The sequence below is a fragment of the Nilaparvata lugens genome, chromosome 10, assembly GCF_014356525.2.
Source record: "Nilaparvata lugens isolate BPH chromosome 10, ASM1435652v1, whole genome shotgun sequence".
Classification (NCBI taxonomy): Eukaryota; Metazoa; Arthropoda; class Insecta; order Hemiptera; family Delphacidae; genus Nilaparvata; species Nilaparvata lugens.
The window spans coordinates 22,769,127-22,791,871 of NC_052513.1; the positions used below are offsets into that span (position 1 = coordinate 22,769,127).

At 31.3% G+C, this 22,745-nt stretch overlaps 2 long non-coding RNA genes across 3 annotated transcripts; both read right to left on the reverse strand.

Annotated features, from left to right (window-relative positions):
- Positions 1 to 1,896: 1,896 nt before the first annotated feature.
- Positions 1,897 to 13,463, reverse strand: LOC111045472. 2 transcript variants are annotated; one of them, XR_002605702.2, is made up of 3 exons: positions 13,388 to 13,463; positions 12,596 to 12,709; positions 1,897 to 2,085 (listed from the first exon to the last, which is right to left on the reverse strand). It is a non-coding gene; the product is annotated as an uncharacterized LOC111045472 (long non-coding RNA). The 2 variants fall into 2 exon arrangements; XR_005572349.1 differs by lacking the exon at positions 13,388 to 13,463 and adding an exon at positions 13,123 to 13,201.
- LOC120353403 lies at positions 5,763 to 9,987 on the reverse strand. The gene is made up of 3 exons (XR_005572351.1): positions 9,259 to 9,987; positions 6,978 to 7,092; positions 5,763 to 6,097 (listed from the first exon to the last, which is right to left on the reverse strand). It is a non-coding gene; the product is annotated as an uncharacterized LOC120353403 (long non-coding RNA).
- Positions 13,464 to 22,745: the final 9,282 nt, after the last annotated feature.

The following is a 22,745-nucleotide window of genomic DNA, read 5'->3' on the forward strand; positions in this document are numbered from 1 at the left end:
GAGTTGCATACTATTTCGTTACAATTAGTTTCTGCCAAGGTGTTTGGCTAGATTCTATGTTATGCGACTCAGTCGATCATTAGGTCGCCGATCAATAGATATTTTATGCCTAACCTCAAATTTTCAATATTCTATATAATATTATATAGGTAGCAAAATTATTTCCATTTCTATTCGGTCGTTATAAATTTAGCCATGATGCCTGATATTATCTAATCTTCAAACATTATCATCTTTGGCAATATTAGCCTATTATTCCACTTAGACCTATAATTTCTTCAAGTAGGAATTTTTATTTATCCATCCGAATTTCAATACGTTACAATATATAGAGCAACAAGTAAAAAAGTGAAAATAAGAACAAAAATATATATCAAAAAAAGTATCACAGATTAGGTCACTTATTAGGTTTTAGTTTTTAGCACAAAAAGTTACCATGTGCTTCTTAAATCATCAATCATGTGCATTTAGATAATGCAGCTCAGTTATTGACTTGCTGTTGTTTGTCGAATAGAATCACATATAACTTCTTCTCAAATTAATAAAAGTAATTAATTAATAAAATATAAATCTCAAATATATTGATCTATATACCTCAGGGCTAAAGGTTCGGCCTCTGATGGAAATTAGATAAATCAATTTATCCTGTGAACATGAGCTTCATTTATATCTTTATAATTTACTAATAGAATTAATGATCGAGTGAGCATATATATTATAATATCAAATTTAAATACTTTTTTCATCTGTGTATACTTAGACATGTAAGTCTGATATATAGTTCTTAATTAGTAAAATATGTTTTTTGTACTTTTCAAGACTTGCACAAGTTTGATATTAATTTCAATATTTATATAACCTTTCATCGAGCTAGCTTTTTTAAATCTTGTTCCACTCAAAGCACTGAGGGCGCCCTAGATTTTTATCTTTCTCGTTAATTATCACTCACATGCTGAAATTCACAAGATGATGATGGTGATCCAAATTTTCCATTGTCTTGGGTTTTCTGGTGGCCAAAGTCGTCCTCTTCAAGGGAATGAATGAATATCTGAATGACTTATGCCTTAATACGGCCTCACTAAGTCTTATGAAAATTATTTGTTGAATTTAAACTTGAATCTTCCAAACGTACATTTATTAATTAAAAAGGGACTTGTGCTCTATAAATTTAGTGGCGTTCCATGGTGGCATCTGGCAAGCAAGTGGGCTCTGATCTACCCCTATTCTCTTAAATCATACTCCCATATTCCAAATTTGCATATTATTTAAATATTCAACTACCACGCCATTATATAATCAAATAGTCCGTGCCAATCTGTTAGGCTCCCTAGTGAAAGTGATCAATAGAGATCAATAAAAAAATGTATTGATATCAATAGGTATTTGGGCCAATACACATCAATACATTTCCATGGATATGTATTGGCCCAAATACCTATTGATATCAATACAAATCAATTCATATTCATGGATATCAATACATAACCAGCTGTATTGATATCAATACACATCAATACATTTCCATGGATATGTATTGGCCCAAATACCTAATGATATTAATACACATCAATAGGTAGCCATGGATATCAATACATAACCAGCTGTATTGATATCAACACAGATCAATAGCCATCTATAAGCAGCCTGTCTCCTTTATAGAAAAAATCCTCTTTTAAATCTAGGAGAGCAGCTTAGGATGAAGATAACATTTGCAAGGATTATAATATTTCAACCCAGATGCAACTGGCATCAGACAAGAGAGTATACCTGTCTAAATATCTATAATTAATAAAAGTGAATTGGATTCAGTAAATAGATGTCTATTGATATATTGATGAAAAATTAAGGGATGTAAATAGTTAAGACATAAATAATGTGAGAAGTTTGTTCATTGAAATAACTCATATGCATGTCATTTATCTATTAAGAAAGGTCCTCATTGTGGTGCTCCAGAATACTTTAATCTCTTCCTGTTTAAAGTAGCAATTTTTTGAGCTACATACTGGTTTATGTTACTGCACCTCAATTCAATCTCAATTTTTGTAGCATTCAGATTCTCCTCCAGGATCCGGTGTTTGAACATTTCTGGAACAAATAACAGTTCAAAGTATACAATCTTTACAAATTAGAAAATAAGGATTTTATTTCCTGAATCAATCTGCTAGCAAATTTATTTAATAACCTAAAAATGTATTTAAATATGCATGACTCTCCCTCTCCTGAAAGGGAAGTCCAAGATAACACAAGAGCGTTTTTTTCACGTGAAAATTATGTCCTCACAGTTTCTCACGTGGAAAAAAGTGTAAATGTTCCAACTTTTCACGTGAAAAGTACGTGAAACTGGAACTTGAAAATAACGTTTTTTTTTTGTTTCTTCATTCTCACGTTATACTGAACTCTCAGAAAAGAACATGAATAAAACAGTTTTTTCTACATTTCTTGTCCCACATTTGGTCATTTCTTTCACATGAAAATTTCCAAAAATTCACATGAAAATAACGTTTTTAAAATACATTCTTACAATATTTTATCGTGAAAAGATGAAGAAGGATAACCTTAATTATTCTGAATGAATAACCTTTTCAATTATTGAAAAGAATTATTCTTTATTTTTACATTAAAAAACTATAAATCTTATAAAACTTTTGAATAACCACAATAATATAATGTGAAGTAAATTCTCTACCCTGACTTTACAATAATTTTACAATAATAAAACTGAATAAAAATTAAATTCAACTATAAAGTCCTATTCAGAGAAATGGATTTTCCCTAGTAAGTAGTGATATATGTAATCTAACAGCTGGACACTATAATTACAAAAAGAAAGCTCATTTTCATTTGTAATCATTCAACAGCTGACAAATTTCAAAAATGTTTCATGTAAGCTTCTTTTTTCAGCTGTTGGATTTCGTATCAGCCATTTGCTTGTATTAGCTTTGCATCACCAATTGGAAAAAACAATAAATGTCTGGATGGCCAATGGGGAGATTTTTGCTTTAATAAAATGGAGAAACAACAATAATTTATATTAAGATTGAATTTATTTTCAAAACATCACAGTCCTCAACCCTTCAATAAGTTGGAGACTGTTGTAGATATAATACTGTAACTTTCAGGATGAGTTATTGGTCGAATGCTCCACCTTTTGATATACAACTTAATTTCAACTCCTCATAAGGGGGTGACTTGGGGGGTGTAGATCAAAGATTTTGAATGTAAATACCCATTGTGTATTATCTTAAAAGCCTTCTCAAAACGAGAAAGATGAAATCAATGAAAATATTTTATGATACTTTTATCCAAAATGGTGGCTGATTGAAGTTTTGGTTTTTAAAGAAATAATTGATAAAATTCAATTAGCCGCCATTTTGAAAAGAAGTATCATAGATTCTTATTGATGTCATCTTTCTAGGTTTAAAAAGGCCTTTTTAATGATGTATCACACAATGGGTATTTACATTAAAAATATTTGAGCTATAACCCTTCATTTCTTTACAAACTGTAACTTCAATTAGCCACAGTTTTGGATTCAAGTTTGTAACGTTCAAAAACCGAATGGATAAATTAAAATTCCTATTTGAAGAAATTTATAGGTCCAAGTGAAATAATAGGCTAATATGGTCAAAGATGATAACATTAAAGATCAGATAATATCAGGCATCATGGCCGAATTGTACAACAGCCGAATAGGAATGGAAATAATTTTTGCTTCTGTATAATATTATAAAAAATATTGAAAATTTGAGGTTAGGCATAAAACATCCACTGATCGGCGACCTAATGATCGACCGAGTCGCATAACGTAGAATCTGACCAAACACCTTGGCAGAAACTTATTGTGGCAAAACAGTATTCAACTTGAGGAACTAAACGTCCCACGTGGCTAATTATTGTAATATAAGAATCAATCTATAATCTGTAAAAAAAAACTTTGCATGTAAAAAGCATATTAAAAACCCCAATAAAAATAATTAAATGTATTAAGGAAGTAGGAGGTTACTAGGCGCATAAATACTATAATAATTTGCATGCACCAATCAAATAGTGGCAATTGATAGGCGGCAATAGTGAGCCAATTCAAATATATTTGTATATATTTCTATAAATGATAAGAATTTGTAAAGTATTATTGTGCAGTTTATGTTTTGGATATGGCCCGAAGGCAAATAAATTATTATTAAAGATGTAACATGGGTAATAATTTGATAGTTTGGTACGGTCTATTTGAGCCATGAATGGCGGAGGAACAGAGTATTTGAATTTCATGTAAATTTGGAAATCGTAAATGAAAATTGTAATTGAGAAGAGAGAACTACCCCACTTGCCTGCCAACAACCACCATGAGATGTCACCAAAAATTATAGAGCGTAATATCTTAATATACCTCTTAATAACTTTAAGTAAATCGAATTATTAAATCTTTTCATAAGACTTTGTGATGCTAATGTAAAGCAGAAGTCATTTTCAAATAATTTTCCAACCCCTTGGAAGAGACAACTCCGGCTACAATAATCCAGGACCACCAGGAGTTTGGATTAACATCAGCAGCTCATAGAAAACTCCAGCATGTGAGTGAAAAATATTCGAAATAGTGACAGGGCGCCCTCAATCCTTCGAAATGAAATGAGAATCAAAGCTAGCTCGTCGAAAGGGTTTTTTATAAATTAAGAATTTGGTGAAAATACTCGCGCAAGTAAATATAGTATAAAAGGTATTTTTATTAGATAGTAACGAATCAATCCATATATCAAAAGATCCATCAATCAAAGAATACTAAGTTCTAGGCTATTAATACAATATTCATATGATCATTAATTTCTATAATATAATTTGCGATAATTTAATGTAGCTCTGATTCACTAGATGAATTGATCTATCTATTCCGTCAGGTGCCGAATCTCGCACCCTGAGATAAAAAATATTTATTATAAAGAAATCTATCGGAAACCATAGAATTTAATATATATATATATATATATTTGGATTATTAGTTTATCTATTCATCTTGCTGATTCAAGAAACTAATGTACGAAATAGAATTGTCCAAGTTAACAAGTATCAGCAAGTTGATATCGAAGCTACATGCAAATAAATGCATATGATCATAAAATGAAAGCACATGGTAGCGTTTCATGCTATAGAACTTAGAGGATAGTATTAACCTGTGATATTTTATTGATTTTGTTTATTGTTTTGTCTTATATTACATATTTCTGTCGCTCTATATATATTCTTGCGTTGATTTATTTTTGAGATATTTGTTAATATATGTATCAAATTTTTTATGGTGTACGATTTATTTTTATTCCTCAATACTATAGGATAAGTTTTATATATATATATATATATATATATATATATATTTTTTTTTTTTTTTTTTTTAATCATCTGTGATATTTTTATAAGCTCCTGTCTGAGCCCATTAATGTATGATAGGCCGTGTAAGAACATGGCGACCGAACGTGAGACTGATGATGAGAGCAGAGCTCATTAAATAATTATTGAAATTAAGTCAAGACCTATATTGAGGATAATAACTAAAGACAAGTCTAGACATATTGAAATTTGTCGTGGATGAATAATAGATATAAGAGTATTGAGGAACGCAGGCAGGTTAATTTTTGTATTACTTTTTGGGGAATCAATAGCTTTAAATAAGGAGAAATTATAAGGAAATTTATATTTATTATTGTGGAAGATATATTCTATAGAGAGAGCTATTATATTTTATGGGGCCAAACTGCTGAAATTTGTCATTAATATTTTAAGTATAAGTCACAGTCTGTAAGCTAGTCAGGAATCAATGAATAGTATTATTATATTATAAGAGATTAAGTAATAAATAGGTTACCTGGCTTGTAATTAATATTCATAGGCCTATCCTCTCTTGTGTCACACACAATGTTTCATTAGCCAAAACTTTCACTTTTTTAAAAACACTTGACACTTTATCCATTTTTAAAAATGAGTCTCTTTTTGTCCGTGCAAAATGAGGTAGCAGACACACTGCAGACGGTGGTAGTAGCGATGATCGACGCTGAGGGGGGCGCGATGGAGTCCACTGCCCAGATATCTTCAATCACCGCCAAGAATCCTGGGAACAGTAACAAATCATTAAATGTCTCCCAAGAAACAAAATGGAGGGTTATAGTAGAGGGGATGATCAAGTCATTTTCCAACAGTTTAGAAAAAACAATGGCAGTAGTAATGAAGGACTTAAAGGTGGAAATGAAGGAAATGTGGGAATCATTGAAGGATACATCGGTAAGAATGGGTAAGAAAACTGTGGACACAATACCAGCGGTAGAACGTAAGTTGGACGCTATTGATAGCAAGGTGGAAAATCATAGGGAAGAGTTAAAGGCTATGATAGATTTGCAAAACGAAAATCAGGAATTAATTACAACCGACTTAGCAGCAAAAATAGATACAGTTACTTGTGAGTCAAATGGAAGAATAGATAACATAACAGCACAAAACACCGCACAAATGCATGAAATAGCAACAAACGTTAAAGCCGATTGTCAAAAAGATATTCAAGAGCAAGTAGTAACTAAAACACAGGACATAAACTCGACAGTAACTAGAAACAATAGTCAACTTATTTCCATAGATAAACAACAGAATAGTACACAAATAGCTCACCTAAATTCTGATATCAATCAAAACGAAGTACTACTTAATTCATTAGAGACAGCCGTTGGAGAACAGCAATTATTTTTATTGGAATTAAATGCTGAAGTAGTAAATAATGGAATGGAAGCTAGTATTCATTGGAAGCAGGCCCAAGATTTAGTACAACTCGAGAGTCAAACACATCAATTTCCGCACAAGAATATAGAGCCTATCCCCATAGCAACATTTGATTTACTGCACAGTTTCAATGAATTAGGCCGTTTTGACAATACAGACTGCTATCTTCAACCTAAAGAATTTATAGATCAGATAAAATTGGTACAATCCTTAACACCCACCTCTTGGAATTTATGGCATCTTTGATTATCCAGCTTGTTAAGCGGTGAACCTCTGATGTTTTTCCAGATCCATAATCACGAACTCAGGACATTGGTCGAATTCAGTGCAGCTTTCCTGGAACAATATTGGAATAAAAATAGACAAATGGATACACTAGTCAATATCATTGCTTGTAAATATAATCCTAGGACAGACAACACATACATCAATTTTGTTACTACAATTAAACTGAAGAATGCTCAATTAGATGAGCCAATAATTGACTCTGTTTTAGCAAATATAATCGTAAAAATGTTACCTTTCCAAGTCAGAACAGCATTGGCTACACAGCCAAAAACTAGTTGTGAACAATTAATAAATCATTTATACAGCATACAATCTGTGATGGCAACACCAAATCACCGGTCACATCAAATATATGCACAGAATCAACCTAATTCAAAAATTAATCAGTACACCAGCAAAGCCTATGAATCAGTACCATATGATTGCTCACAATCTACTCCTCAATTTGAACGCTGCTATGATCATAATCAAAATAATTGGAATAACAGAAGTTTTCAAAATCATCCAATAAACCATTATCCACAGCATACCTATCAAATAAATTATTATGATGGCCGTGATCGATTGAACACTAATAATGGTTATATTCACAATAATTATAACAGGAATCATAAACTGCCAACACAACAAATAAGTATAAATTACACCGTAGAGCATGCGTCCACATTAAATCAACAAAAAACACAAGATAACCCACCACCAGACATAGAGAAGACTACATCTAAATTATGAATATACGATACCGCAGATATAACGCATACAAGCTCTGATGAAACAAACAAAGAAAAGAAAGATATTTCAGCATCACACACCACCTTTAGAAAGGATTTACCGAAAATATTAGTGGAAAAACAGAAGCCAATTCAAGACAGACTACCACAAAAAACCGCCGCTCACCATGCAATTAAAACCAGCCGCAAGCAACAACCCATTTTAAGTATCCTGTTCCCCACCGAAGAGCAACCTGCCACCGAAGAGTCACTAATAAATATTAACAGTTACCAGGAGGAGACTGCCACTATGCATCCGCGCACCGAGCTTACACCTGCGCATCAATCGACCCCACAGCAAACCAAGGACCAAGAGGACGAACTACAGGACCGAAAGAATCAGCATTGCAAGGCCCGGAGAAAGAAGAGACGAGGAAGGAACCGCGCGCGCCGATGGATGCCGCATGCACGTTTTAAACGCCCGAGGAGGATTCCTGACCAACACCAGGATGGAGGACAGGAAGAGACTGACATCATGCATCCACAGCACATACGCTTTAAGGAAGAAGATCAGTGATGTGACCGGCAAAATGGACCTAATAAATGGAATGAAACTGGAGCTACTAGAAGGACTGACATCATGCATCCACAGCACATACGCTTTAAGGAAGAAGATCAGCGATGTGACCGGCAAAATGGACCTAATAAGTGGAATGAAACTGGAGCTACTAGAAGGACTATCATGGATTCATGCGTGGATGATAATAATAAAGTGGATTACTTGTGGAGATTAATAAAAAACAGAAAGTGGTTAATAACATTGGAAGAAATAAAAAGTAATATAAAGAAAGTGAAAGTACCTGGATATTATATGATAAGAGATTATACTATTAAAGAGATAATAAATGTTCTGATATACTGTGTAATGTTTGTTATGGCTGAAATAATATTGAAAAGTGATGCTATTGATGTTATAATCAAGACCATGTTATTGTTGAAGGAATTTGTTGACTGTTGGAAATCTTGTATGGTGAAATTGTTTGTTATTAAGGCCGTGATGTTTGCTAAAAATTGTGATGTTAATGAAATAATGAAGGGGATAATATTATTAAAGAAGTTTATGGCCTATGAAAAATCTTGCTTTATGAAACTGTTTCCTGATATGATTAAGGTTGTTTATAAAGAAACTATGTGAATAGTATTGAAAGAAAATGAATGGAAGGCTTTGGATCAATTAAAAGAAATTATTATTAAAGGAACAAGGAGTTATTTGAAGAAAGAATACACAAGATACAAGGGCTTTAGATTTATGAAGGATAGATAAATAATAGGACAGCCTCAACAATCAACAGCAGATAACCTAACCGGCCTACAGCTACATCTACAGACAGAAAAGCAAGAATATACGGGAAAGCCACGAAATTTTTACATGCAATATCACAGAATTTGAAATAAATATGATAAGAAAACAAGAGAAAACACCATTATCAAACCAATTACTGACCTATCATGGCCTAGACCGCATAGCAACAATCCAGCGTTTTTTTTCCTTCCAACTGTTAGAAGCCTGAAACAGACAAAGAACAATTTTTTAAGTATGTAATTTAATAATCTACATTATAAAAAAAAGAACATAAACGGGGATAGTAGAGAATGAATTAATTAAATTACCTCAAATGTGGAAAATGTGACAAATAGGTTAGTTTTGTGCTGTAAGATGGGAAGCTAGCAAATTATGATGTATGAATCCAAAATTCAGTCAGCTGGCCAAAGCCACCTGAATCAAATATATAGCGCTTGTCAAACATATGATTATGAAGAAAGTATTATACCCAAAAGTTACTCATTATTGTTATTTATTGTATTTATCAGTGTTAATATATTTATTTTTATGTTTTATAATTTATTACCATTATTTCATGCCATGTTGTTACTGAAAAAACCTCAATTGACTAGTTACCACCAGAAGCCAAAACCATGTAGCAAAAGAAAAGAATTGTACCTGATATATAGAAAATTATTGATATTAAGACCTAGGAATTATAATGAAGTATGAGCCCCTGAGAATTTGACATTGAAGTTATTGTTTGAAAGAAATTTATTGTAAGAGAATCAAGTGTATTGTGTGGAATTAGGTTGGCGACCTTGCGAGCGGCAAATTTGAAAATACTATGTTATGAATGTTGTAATGAGGAAGATGTCTAAGATGTTATATTTGTGATATTTTTGTGTTGATAAGGAGAATTTATTATTGTATTTGAGGAGGTCTAAGGGGGGGGGGTAAGCAGATAAGGTCTGCGAATTATTGTAAATCTTTGATAGTACTTTTTTGTAGACAAAGTATGGAATATGTCGATGTGTTGAAGGATGGATTTTCATTAAAACCATTGTGATTCTCAAAATATTTTGAATTCAAATCCAGGGGCGTGTGTAATGTTCAAAAACCGAATGGATGAATAAAAATTCCTATTTGAGGAAATTTATAGGTCTAAGTGAAATAATAGGCTAATATCGCCATAGATGATAACATCAAAGATTAGATGATATCAGGCATCATAGCCAAATTGTACAACAGCCGAATAGGAATGGAAATAATTCTTGCTACTGTATAATATTATATAAAATATTGAAAATTTGAGGTTAGGCATAAAACATCTACTGATCAGCGACCTAATGATTGACCGAGTCACATAACGTAGAATCTGACCAAACACCTTGGCAGAAAGTTATTGTGGCGAAACAGTATTCAGCTTGAGGAACTAAACGTCCCACATGGCTAATTATTGTAATATAAGAATCAATCTATAATCTATAAAAAATTACTTTGCATGTAAAAAGCATATTAAAAAACCCCAACAAAAATAATTAAATGTATCAAGGAAGTAGGAGGTTCCTAGACGCATGAATACTATAATAATTTGCATGCACAAATCAAATAGTGGCAATTGATAGGTGGCAATAGTGAGTCGATTCAAATATATTTGTATATATTTCCATGAATGATAAGAATTTGTAAATTATTATTGTGCAGTTTATGTTTTGGATATGGCCCAAAGGCAAATAAATTATTAAAGATGTAACATAAGTAATAATTTAATAGTTTGGTACAGTCTATTTGAGCCATGAATGACAGAGGAACAGAGTATTTACATTTCATGTAAATTTGGAAATCGGAAATGAAAATTGTAACTGAGAAGAGAGAACTTCCCCACTTGCCTGCCAACAACCACCATGAGATGTCACCAAAAATTATAGAGCGTAATATCTTATACCTCTTAATAACTTTAAGTAAATCGAATTATTAAATCTTTTCATAAGACTTTGTGATGCTAATGTAAAGCAGAAGTCATTTTTAAATAATTTTTCAACCCCTTGGAAGAGACAACTCCAGCTACAATAATCCAGGACCACCAGGAGTTTGGATTGACATCAGCAGCTCATAGAAAATTCCAGCACATAAGTGAAAAATATTCGAAATAGTGATAGGGCGCCCTCAGTGTTTCAAAATGAAATAAGAATCAAAGCTAGCTCGTCGAAAGGGTTTTTTATAAATTAAGAATTCGGTAAAATTTCTTGCGCAAGTAAAGATAATATGAAAGGTATTTTCATTAGATAGTAACGAATCAATCCATATATCAAAAGGTCCATCAATCAAAGAATACAAAGTTCTAGGCTATTAATACAATATTCATATGATCATTGATTTCTACAATATAATTTGCGATAATTTAATGTAGCTCTGATTCACTAGATGAATTGATCTATCTATTCCATCAGGTGCCAAATCTCGCACCCTGAGATAAAAAATATTCATTATAAAGAAATCTATTGGAAACCATAGAATTTAATATATATTTGGATTATTAGTTTGTCCATTTGTCATGCTGATTTAAGAAATTCAGATTCTAAATAGAATCGTCCAAATTGACAAGTATCAGCAAGTTGATATCGAAGCTACATGCAAATAGATGCATATGTTCATGAAATGAAAGCACATGGTAAAATTTCGTGCTATAGAATAATATTAATCTGTGATATTTTATTGATTTCGTTTCTTGTTATATTATATATTCCTGTCGCTCTATATATTTTTGTTCTGACTTATTTTTTGAGATATTTGTTAATATATGTATCAAATTTTCTATGGTGTATGATCCATTTTATTCCTCAATACTATAGGATAAGTTTTATATATATATATATATATATATATATATAATATATATATATATATATATATATTATATATATATATATTTTATAAATTATCAGTATCATTCTGGAAGCTCATATCTGGGCCTATAAAGATTTTTATGAGACTATATCCTAGTAAAACCACGATCAGATTTTATAATTATTGAAATATTTCTCATACTCTACCGATTGATGCCAAGCAAAAGGCTGATCGTTATTTAACTATAAAAAATAACGTGACAAGTTCCATAGTACATTTTAATTGATGTTATGTTTCTTGTTTTGAAAAGCCCTCCAAAATAATGTACCACACAATAGGCGTTTACATTAGAAATATTCCAGTTAAAACTCTTGAGTCTCCATATTATACATTCTGAACCTAGTCAACCCCTTATGAAGGGGTTGAAATTCAGTTGTACCATACGTCAAGAGTTAGAGTATTTGACCAGTTACATATCCTGAAAGCTACAGAATTATATCTACAACAGTCTCTAATTTATTGAAAGGTTCCCATACATATGACTCACCCGGTATGATTACTAACTTATAATGATTAGCACAAGCCTAGAGCTCATGTGGACATCACCCATAGAGAAAAATTGTTCCACTTTATATTCTGTTTTAAATTAATCAAATTTGAGACTTACTTAGATTTCTCTTTGCTGGTAAACCGAGTTTTTGGAGACTCCAGCCAGTATTTGATTACCGTACTGCTCCTATGTCTTTTTCTATTGTGTTGGAAAATTTCATCACCACAGCTCCTATCAGAGATGAAACAAAAGTTTACTTATGATTAAACATATTTCAAATAATATTTTTTGACTAGAAAATTGGAAAAACACACAATGTTGCAAACACACAGTCTCACTCTTTCTTATTATATAAAATATATATTGCTGAAATGAGAGGACTACACCGATAGTTTCTCTAAATTGGAATATGATATAAAGCTGTTAATATAAATAAATGAATCAATTGCTTGCTGGGAAAAGTTTAAATAAAGCATGACGGTCCAGAAAACAACTGAATAAATTTTAATCTATCAATCCACAGTCTTATATTATTGATATTAAGTTCATTATAATAACATGAGTGTAGATTAGTTTGTGGTGACTTCAATTACTTAGGCTAGGCTAAATAAAAAGTTTTGTTACACATTTAAATTTATATGTACCAGCATATAACCCTGGAATGTGTCTGCCTAGAATAATAATCATCTTATTTCCAGCAATGATAAATTCAAGAGGCTTTTCTCTTATTATTATTAAGTTATGCCTTGAATAATATGGTATCCAGTGTTGTGTTATAAGGTTATGTTATGCGTGGCCTATAATAGTCTTCTGAAAAGATTATCATCTTATGTATGAGTATTTAGACCTATAAAAAATGTATTCTTTCATTTTACAGTACATCAATAAAAACAAAATCACTCGACTTACCTATATTTCCTGGATAAAATCACAAAAATTACAGACTATGAAACTCATTTGAAAAACTGTTGGTCCTTTGCAAAATTTATTGTGCTTGTGAATCATGTCATCATTATTGTGTCTATCGATAGACCCAAAATGTTGATATAATATTATCAAAACATTGATAAATAATAATTATCGACTATTAATAATTACATATTCTCATTTGTAATCTTTGTTTGGAAATGCAATATTCAAATTACATAGTTTAAATAAGTAACAGCAGAATGCAATCCTGATTTCCACATTTTTGAATGCAATAAAATCAGTTTTCCCCGGGAAAAAATTAGAATTAGTTTGATATATCGATTGTTAAGACTTTGATATTTCCATTTCACTGTGAAAATATCAATATATTATCAATAATATTGTATTGATAATATATTGATATTTTCATTCGATACCATAGTAATGGTGCCAATTTCAAAATTATTGACAATGTTACTGTTATTGAAATATTTGATATTAATTTCAGGTGGAGATTATTGATTTTTTATAGGGGGACATTTGTGCTTGACACTGAAATAATTTTGGAAATGATAAAATAGTAGGTTGTTATTATTTGAATTGAAACCCCAAAAATCATTTCAAAGTCTGTGTGAGTAATTCCGGATACTGCATGATTTTCCTCATAAACTGTGATCTAAATTGAAAAAGTGTTATAACTCTTCCAATTTTGATTGGAATCATTTCAAATTCTAGGACAAGGTTGATAATATGTACAGAAACGTCCATGAAATTTTTCAGAATTTTTCATGATGAACCAAATTTCTTTTTAAATTTTAAACGTCAGTAGCACGTTAACGGCACGCCTGACAGGATTTTCACATAGGACAAAAAGTGCTGGAAATTCACTTCTACACCCGAATCAGTCACCAAAAATACATTGTTCCGGGAAAATTGAAAATCTGCCAAGAATATTCAGTATAAAACTGCATTTAAAATTACCGCAATCCATGGACTCCTATTGATATCACTAAACTTGTAGTGATATCAATATAAGTTCATTGACTGTATTTACTGTGATTTCTATTGGTATCCATGGATTTCTATTGATATCCATGAGCTTCTATTGATATCACTAAACTTGCAGTGATATCAATATAAGTTCATTGACTGTATTTACCGTGATTTCTATTGGTATCCATGAACTTCTATTGATATCACTAAACTTGTAGTGATATCAATATAAGTTAATTGACTGTATTTACCGTGATTTCTATTGGTATCCATGGATTTCTATTGATATCCATGAGCACGTATTGATATCCATGAGCATATATTGATATCAATAGAGTTTTTCTATCAATTTCTATGGATCTCCTCCACTAGGGCTATTACCTATATCTTATGTATTACATTTTATAATTACTCGGATTGCATCCAATACATGAACCCAGTAGTGATAACTTACAAGTTCTTATCATTTATATAAAATCAGGGTGTTATTTTTGAATCGACTCATTATTACCATCAATCAGCCACTGCAATTTGATTGTCTCATCTAAAAGTTACAAATGCATCCATGTGCCTAATAGAATATACATACTTCCTTAATATTTTCATTCATTTTATGTATTTCGTTCATGCTCATTTTACACAATACATTTTTATAAGTTTATTAAGTTGTTTTTCCATTTACAATAACATGCCATGTGGTTACCAAATCCTCTGGTTGAATGCTGTTTGTTTACAAAAAATTTTTGGCAAAGGTGTCTGGCTAAATTTCAAATTATACGGCTTGATCGATTATTTAGGTTGCCGACCAGAAAGGATTATAGCCTAACCTCAAAATTTTAATATTCTATATAATTCAATAAATAGCAAATGGAATTCTTTCTATTAATTCGGCTGTTCAAATTGTAGCCAGTATACCCGTTATTATCTCATCTCTCACTTGCTGATATCACACCCGGCGATAACAGAGCAGCTGTTTGCTCGGGACTTATAAAATCTTCCCATTAAGCAATTTTGCTTGCTATACAAGATAATTTGTTATAAATTGTACACAAATTTCATTTGCTGATGACACAGCGCTAGTATTTCCGGTTAAATCCCGGATGGAAGTGTATCAGAGTGCTGATCAGGGATTAAGAATTATTAAAAATTGGATGAATGATCATGTTTTAACTGTCAACTTGAATAAAACAAAATATATCACTTTTTCCTTAACAACAGAAGGTCAACCGGATGATGCATTACAGTTGAAGATTCACACCGACTGTGTATCAAATGATATTGATAATTGTTTGTCAACTGATTGAGAAGGTAAATATTCTGCAGAATATTTGGGAATAATGTTGGACAGATATTTGAAGTGGGAGTCTCATATTAATTATCTGTCCTCTAAACTAAAATTTCTAATTTGCAATTTTTACAGGATTAATCAATTCAAAGACTTTAATATAATAAGAACAATTCACTTTGCATATGCCCATTCTTTATTTCAGTATGCAATTGAAGCATGGGGCGGTGCATTTGACTGTCATTTTAATAAAGTGTTCATATTGCGAAAATATCTTCTAAGGGCAGCGTTGGGTGGACCAAGAAGATACACAAGTCGGACCCTTTTTGAAGAATTGGATGTACCCACCCTCAGACAAATTCATGTAATGAAGATTATTTTGCATCTGAATAAAAATGTGAGTGATCTGGGAACCAGAAATACACCCTACCCTACGCACCCATCAGTTTCAAATATGTTTTATATAGATTTAGTAAGACTGGAAGTATGTAGATATCAGTTTTTTATTCTTGTAACATATTTTCTCACAAAATTCCGATATATTTCATCAATAGTGAATTGACTAAAAATCTTCTCAAAAAAATATCTGAATGGGCTGAGAAAAATATTTATTCAACACTTCCCAAATTATAATAATCTAATGTAAAGATATGTAACAATTATTCTCATAGATGTGGCCTACAATACTGTTGTCAATCAGTCATGGCATTGATAATATCACGTGGTATTGAGCAATGATTGTTTGTCAGAATATTGGCATTCTATTGTTAGCTCATTCTGTTGTTTTGGTTTGTAGCAGGATGGGATATCTTATTTTTGTTTTTGCCTTTATATTTCTATTTTCTTTATACTAATCTTATTGTTTGTAGTTTTATTATTTTGTAAGAAAGTTTAAAAAATATATATATATTGAAAATGAACTCACAGCTAGCAAACAAGTTCGCTTTGCTAGCTGTGCCATTTCTATTTATCCAATCGAAATGTATTATTCATTTTGATGATTATGTATCAACTGATTATTTCAGTTATTATTGTATTATTGATTTGAAGTATTTCAAGTGATTTTGTATTTTGGCAAAATAAAGATTTCGATTTGATTTGATTTCAAATACTCCGCTATGACGTAATTTAGTACTGTCAAATAGTCCATAGAAAACTGTTATACTACTATCCATTGAGTGGATATTTTAGTCTTTAATACTCATATTTCATTGGCTACGTAAATCTATAAGCTCTATGAAGATTACAAATTTTTACAATTTTTATAAATAACACATGTACATTTTGAATTAGTTCGCTTTTAGTGCCAGTCAAATACTGCATTGTGATTGGTACATCCCAAAACTGCATCATGTATCATTGTGTTGAATGAAGTTACATCCCATTAGTAGGGGTAAAGTGAGACTTCTGGAGAAAAGCTGGAGAGAAGCTGCCCCAAAGCTGCCCCCAAATCTGCCCCAAAGCTGATTCTTGGTTCTGATCTTGCCCAATCCAATGTAATCTGATCTAACCTGACCTAGCATACCCCTAATCTCACAATAAACCTCAAATGAAGATTTCCCACTTTTTTGGAAAAAAAAATAGATCCAATTTCTTGAATAAATAAGAAACCGTTAATTTTACAAAAAAATTACAAAAGTAACTTTTTCCAGTAAATCTGATAACGAATCCATTGACACCCCATTTGTCAAGATTGAACAAAAAATAAGGATCTCATGGGAAAACTAGATCCAATTTCTTGAATAACTAAGAAACTGTTAATTTTACAAGAATAACTTTTTCCAGTAAATCTAATAACGAATCCATTTGTCAAGATTGAACAAAAAATAAGGATCAGATCATGATTTCTTGGATAACTAAGAAACCAAAGATAACTTCTTCCAGTAAATCCATTTGTTAGGATTGAACAGAAAATAAGGATCCATAATAAAAATAGATCATGAGTATTGACAAATTTGGTCGATATTTGCATGATAGAAATAATAATGATATTAATGTTGATATTAAAAATTTGATTCAGAATTTTTTCTATGTTCTACAAATCATACCATTAGCTGCACCCTATATTCCAAACATTAATCTCAATAATGAAAAAGAGTGGAAGTATATGACTGATTCAAACTTGATCCAACAATTCTCACTTTCTCCTGGAATCTCTTCTGAAGAATGGTATGAAAAAAATGTAATAAATATAGAAAAATAGATTATCTCTCACCCCACCTGGATACCTCAACTTTGTATATTTAAAAAGGAGTGTCCACAAGAGAGAAACTTGCACATGAGCTACATGGTAGAGTCAGACGTAATTTCCTCACATGTCACACTGAAATAAAAGGTCTAACAGATTTATATCAAGCTGATATTGTTGACATGTCCAACTATAGCACATTAAATAAGAACTTTAGATACATACTAACTGTGATAAACTGTTTCAGTAAATTTGCATTTGCAATACCAATGAAAACTAAAACTGGAAATGAGGTGGCAGCAGCATCAAAACCAATACTCCAAAAACATAAGATTATCAATTTTCAAACTGATGCAGGTAAAGAGTTCTACAACACAACTGTTCAGAATCTCTTCGAAACATATAAGATCAACCATTACAGTACATATAGTGATAAGAAAGCTGCAATTTGTGAACATTTCAACAGAACTCTTAAAGAGAATATGTTCCGTGAATTCACTATACAGGGTAATCATAAATGGTTGGAACTGTTACCAAAACTTATCTTAAAATATAACAACACCACACATCATAGCATTAATATGAAACCAATTGATGTAAATGAAGAAAATGAAAAATATGTACTAATGAATTTAGATAAAAGTGCACAACGTAAAATTGGCAATCAAAGTGAACCAAAGTATAGAATTGGTGATAAGGTACGTATTAGTCGATACAAATCAATATTTGACAAAGGTTATCTCCCAAACTGGACAAATGAGATTTTCACCATACAAAATGTTCTCCCCACTATACCCTTTACTTATAGATTAAAAGATATGAACAATGAAATCATTAAGGGTACATTCTATGAATATGAAATGAATAAAACAAAATATCCAGATATATTCCTCATTGAAAAAGTATTAAAGAAAAAGGGTAGTAAATTGTATGTTAAATGGCTTGGATTCGATAAATCTTATAATTCATGGGTTGAAGGTGATGATATAACGTAATATAATAAAAAATATGCTGAAATTGAAACAACATCAATCAAAACTACCTGTCATAAATTTTGATAAATTCCTTACTAAGAAGAATATCAATCATCACAGACACAGCGAACTTTTACCAAATTCCATGAGATGTATTGTTTGTGGTCCAAGTAATTCTGGGAAAACAAATACAGTATTCAATTTACTATTTGCACAGAATGGTGTCAAGTTTTCAAACTTATATGTATTCACCAAATCACATCAACAAGATAAATACCAACTTCTAAAGCAGATTATGATACAAATACCTGAAATTGACTTCAACATGTATCAAGATAATGATGAAATACCACACCCAAATGATGCACACCCAAATTCAGTTATGATTTTTGATGATATTTGTATGGGAAATCAACAGAATATCCCCAACTATTTCAGTATGGGTAGACATAATGATATTGATTGTTTCTACATTTCTCTATCTTATTCCAGTATACCCAAGCAGTTAATTCGTGATAACACAAACTTGATTGTTCTATTTAAACAAGATAATCGTAATTTAACACACATATATCTTGATCATATTCATCCTGATATGAATAAGAGAGAATTTGAAGAAATGTGTGCTCAAGCTTGGGAAAAAAATAATAATACATTTCTAGTTATAAACAAAGAGTGTATTAGAAGTAATGGTAGATATAGAATTGGTTTTGATGAATTCATACAGTAATATAAAAATGTTATCACGTTATTCTTTATTTAAATAACGATTAGCCTCCTGCTTGGCATCAGTCGGTAGAGCATGAAATATTTGATATAATTATATAATTAGGTCGTGGTTTTTTAATAGGATTCAGTCTCATAAAATCTTTATAGGCCCAGATATGAGTTTCCCCTATAACTCTTGTAATTCATTAAAAAATAAATATATATAAATATGATACTTATACTATAGTGTTGAGGAATTAAAATAAATTGCACACCATAAACAATTTGATACATATATTGACAAATAATGCAAAAATAGATCGAGGCAAAAATGTATAAAGAGCGATAAGAATATAATATAAAATAAAAATGGAACAATGATTGAAATCAGTAATATATCACAGGCTAAACTTTATACTCTAGATTTATGGCACGAATCATTACCATGTGCCTTTATCTTAAAATCATATGCATCCTTTTGCATGTAGCTGCGATATGCGCTTGCTAATACTTGTCGACTTGGACAATTCAATTAAAAATAGGTTCTTTAAGATCAACTTGATAAATTGGCAACTAATAATCCAAATATATATATATTAAATTCTCTAGTACTTAGTAGATTTCTCTATATTGAATATATATTTTATCTCAGGGTGCAAGATTCGGCACCTGATGGAATAGGTAGAGCAATTCATCTAGTGAATTAGAGCTATAACAAACTATCGCAAATTATATTGCAAAAATTAAAGATCATATGAATGTGTTTTAATAGCCTGGATTTTATACTTCTTTGATTCAATGGAATTTTCTGAAATGTATTGATTCATTTACTCCTTTAATAAAATACCTTTAATACTATATTTACTTGCGCAAGTATTTTTCTTATTAAATTCTTAATTTATAATAAAAACCCTTTCGACGAGCTAGCTTTGATTATTAGATAGATTCGAAGCACTAGGGCGCCCATCACTAATTCAATATTTCACACTCACGTGTCGAAATCTTCTTATAAGCCGCCGATGTCGATCCAACTCCTTGTGGTCCTGGGATATGGTAGCCGGAATCGTCTCTTCCAAGGGGTTACAAAATTATTTGAAATTGAAAATGACTTCTGCTTTACAAGAGCATCACAAAGTCTTTTAAGAAATTTAATAATTTGATCTAACTTTAGCTTTTACAATTTATAGCAAGGTATTACGCTCTAAAATATTTAGGGTCCTCTCATGGTGGCATTTGGCTGGCGAGTGATGGTTCTCCTTTCTCAATTTTACAAATCTTATTTCCGACTTTCAAATTAACATAAAATTTGAATATCTTAGTCCTCCGCCATTTAAGGTTCAAATAGATCGTACAAAAAATATCAAATTATTACTTAGGTTGTGTGTTTAATAATTTCTTTGCCTTCGGGCCATATCTATAACATAGACTATACAATAATTTAACATAAATCCCAAACATTTATAGAAATATATATAAATATTTTTGAATTGGCATACTATTGCCGCCTATTAGCTGCTATTGTGCTATTGGTGCATGCAAATTTGATTCAGTATTCATGCGCCTGGTACCTCCTATTTCCTGAATACACTTAATTATTTTTATTTGGTTTTTTACTTATGCTCTCTACATGCTAGCTAATATTCTATATACTAATATTTATTTCATGCTTCCTAATAGTTAGCCACGTGATCATGTGTTCTTTCACATTGCATACTGTTTTTTTGCAATAGAGCTCTGCCAAGGGGTTTGGTCAGATTCTACGTTGCTCGATTCGGTCGATCGTTAGGTCGCCGATCACTGAATGCATATACCTAACCTCAATCTTCAAAATATTTTATATAATAATATATTTATTAGCAACAAATTCTTTCAAATCCTTTTTAGGTTTTTTGTACCGTTTAGCCAGAACAAGCTGATGCTATCTAATCTTAATTGTTATCTATTTGGCGATATTAGCCAGTTACTTTATTTCAGACCTATTAATACTTCGGTTAGGGATTTTTATCTACCCAAATTTCCGATACTTTACACGCGCCCCTGGATTTGAATTCAAAATATTTGAGAATCACAATGTTTTTAATGAAAATCCACCCTTCAATACATCGATATACACCATACTTTATTTATAAATTATACTCTCAGACTTTTATCACAGTTCGCAGATCTATCTGCTGCACCTCCTTTAGACCTCTATCAAATACAATAACAAATTCTCCTCCTCAACACACATAAAATATCATAAATATAATCTTCTAGACGCATTCCTCCTTACAACACTTAAAACATAGTATTTTTAAATTCGCCGCTCGCAGGGCCGCCAACCTAACTACACACATTTCTTGATTCTCATAATTGATTCTTTTCAGACAATAATTTCGATGTACAAAACTTCTGGGCTTATATTTCATAGTACTTCTTAGGTCTTAATATAAATAATTTTCTATACATCAGGTACAATACTTTTCTTTTGCTAATGGCTCTTTGGTTTTGGGTAGCTAGCATTCACTTTAGGTTTTTTCAGGGTACAAACATGGCATAACTAACGGTAATAAATATAAAACATATAAATAAATATACTAACATTGATAAATATAATAAATAACAGTAATAAATAACATTTTTGGGTTACAATACTTTTTTATAAACATATGTTTAACAGACGTTACATATTTGATTTAGGTGGCTTTGCTCAGCTGGTCGCTGTCTCTATCTTCATACTGCTTACGTCAGAACTGGTTGTCGAATCTTGCAAGTAACCTAACTTCTACATTTTTTTCTCTTTGAAGGTAATTAACAAATTTTAAATATTCTATCCCCGCTTGTGTCCTTTTTTATTTGATGTAACTAATTTAATTACATAATCAAAAATTACTCCCTTGCTTGTTGCAGGCTTTGACAGTTGGAAGGAATCAAAAATCTGATTTGTTGACACGAGGTTGCTTCATCAATATTAAATTTATTAAGAAAGGTTAGTAATTGGCTTGATAGTGGTGTTTTCCTTGATTACTTATCGTATTTATTTCAAATTCTGTGATATAGCATGTAGAAATCCCGTGGTTTACTTGCATCTTCTTGCATTCTATTTGTAGATGTTGTAGGCTGGTGAGGTTATCTGCTGTTGATTTGTGAGGCTGTCCTATTGATTATTTTTTTCATCATAAATTTAAAGCCCTTGTATCTTGTGTATTCTTTCTTCAAATAACTCCTTGT